The sequence below is a fragment of the Lycium ferocissimum genome, chromosome 8 (assembly GCF_029784015.1).
Source record: "Lycium ferocissimum isolate CSIRO_LF1 chromosome 8, AGI_CSIRO_Lferr_CH_V1, whole genome shotgun sequence".
NCBI classification, from domain to species: Eukaryota; Viridiplantae; Streptophyta; class Magnoliopsida; order Solanales; family Solanaceae; genus Lycium; species Lycium ferocissimum.
The window spans coordinates 44,093,725-44,095,654 of NC_081349.1; the positions used below are offsets into that span (position 1 = coordinate 44,093,725).

The following is a 1,930-nucleotide window of genomic DNA, read 5'->3' on the forward strand; positions in this document are numbered from 1 at the left end:
GGGAATCCGTCAAATTAGGGGTATATTTGTTAAGTTTACTGACGGCGAGGGTATAAATAGCCAGATAGTATAATGAGGGATAAAGCTAACCAACAGATGAAAGTAGAGGGGTAAACTTGACCTTCTTCCGTAATTTTAATTACAGCATAATAAAGTTTCTACAAAAGAATATCAAGTGAGAAGATTTTTCTAGTAAAAGTTTTTTACTACTGTAATAGGCAACAAGAAGGTCAGACACACATTAACGAACAATCTAATGAACCACCAAGTGCCAACAAGACCATGTCAGCTGACAATTAATGTTTAGTTTGTCTACAGTACTCTTGACATTTCCAGTTTATCTCTACAGGAAAATGGAATATTTGTATTTCTCTGCATCTAGTAGAACAAGATGATACACGGGCGGATAAAACACCTTAAGGCAGATCATTCGTCCACTAGTCCTAATTAGTCCAGAAAAAACTTTCTTTTTTCCTGGAGATCAACTTCCCTTTCCAAAGAAACAATTCAACAAATGCGTCAACTATTCATATGATCCTGGAATTCTACAGTTTATCACTTACGCAGGGTTCTACAACATCTAGAGGCGGATCCAGGATTTAAACTTTATGGGTTCAACCTTTCAGGATTTTTAGTGGAACCCATTGTATTTTAAAAGTTATAGGTTCATGTCTACTATTTATTGCAATTTAATTAATTTTTATACATAAATTTATGCTCTGTATCAAAAGTTAGGGGTTCAATTGAATGCTATATACGCCCTGACAACATCAAAGATTTTTTTGAAGTGGGAATCTAGGCAACTCACCTGGGAAAGTAAGTATTGTTTACTTATTTATGAAAATACAGCGATCCAATTATTCAAGCTTACTTCTTAACAGTTTTGAAGTACATTCACATCACATGTAAGCAAAAGAACTAATACAAGAATACAAGTTAAATCTCCAACATCAAATGATAAAAGCCGCAAAATATCTGCTAAGAAGTACGAAGAGGGTTCCAGTTATTAAAAAGAGGTTGCAACATGGAGAGTCAAAGAGAAGTCACATGAGGAAAAAACCAAGCCCAACATAACAGCAAGACACACAACCAGCATCAAAAATGCAATCTTCAGCGTATTCCAAGTAGGAGCCTGAATCCAAAAACAAAATATCAACTACTTGAATCATACAAGTTAAATCTCCGACATCGAATGATAAAAGCCGCAAAATACCTGCTAAGTACGAAGAGGGTTCCAGTTATTAAAAAGAGGAATGCAACATGGAGAGCCAAAGAGTAGTCACTTCTGGAAAAAGCCAAGCCCAATATAACAGCAAGACACACAACCAGCATAAAAAATGCAATCTTCAGCATATTTCCAAGTAGGAGCCTGATCCAAAAAATAAAATAAAATATCAGCTGCTTGAATCAATGAATTTAAAGTTTAAACGTTAAGTGTAGAGGGGAAGATTCTACATACGTTGACTCCTGGAGCGAGAGCTCCAACAAGAACTGCTTTTGCTGAGGATAATTCTTCTCTGCTTGATTCTTTCGACTCCATTTTTGTGATTGTTAAGTAATGGATCTGATTGTGATTTTAACCTCCAAAAAATGGAAAAAAAATAATGAGGAAGATTATAATGCACGTCCAATCACTAAAAGTTATACACCTTTGCTGTGTACACCAGTCATCCAATAATAAGTTATGATTTTTGGTTATAATGCGCGTCCACTCTCCCCCCGCCCCACTCTAGGCGTGGATGCACGGGGTAACCCCTGATGTTGATCCAATACAGTTCCTAGTTTAAGATTCAGGTTAGGGTCACAATAAGCACACAACGTAAAGGTGGAAAAACAATGCTCCTATGGTAGAAAATATTTGTCAAAAAAGGCTAGCTCCTATGGTAGAATATCTTCAATGTTTCTAAAGAGGTCTAAATTGTATTTCAGG

The 1,930-nt window shown here is 36.1% G+C and overlaps 1 long non-coding RNA gene across 1 annotated transcript; it reads right to left on the reverse strand.

The window, feature by feature from the left end:
• Positions 1-844: 844 nt before the first annotated feature.
• On the reverse strand, positions 845-1,718 carry LOC132066993 (uncharacterized). Its single transcript, XR_009416980.1, has 3 exons — positions 1,460-1,718; positions 1,214-1,369; positions 845-1,132 (listed from the first exon to the last, which is right to left on the reverse strand). It is a non-coding gene; the product is annotated as an uncharacterized LOC132066993 (long non-coding RNA).
• Between the last annotated feature and the right edge of the window lie 212 nt (positions 1,719-1,930).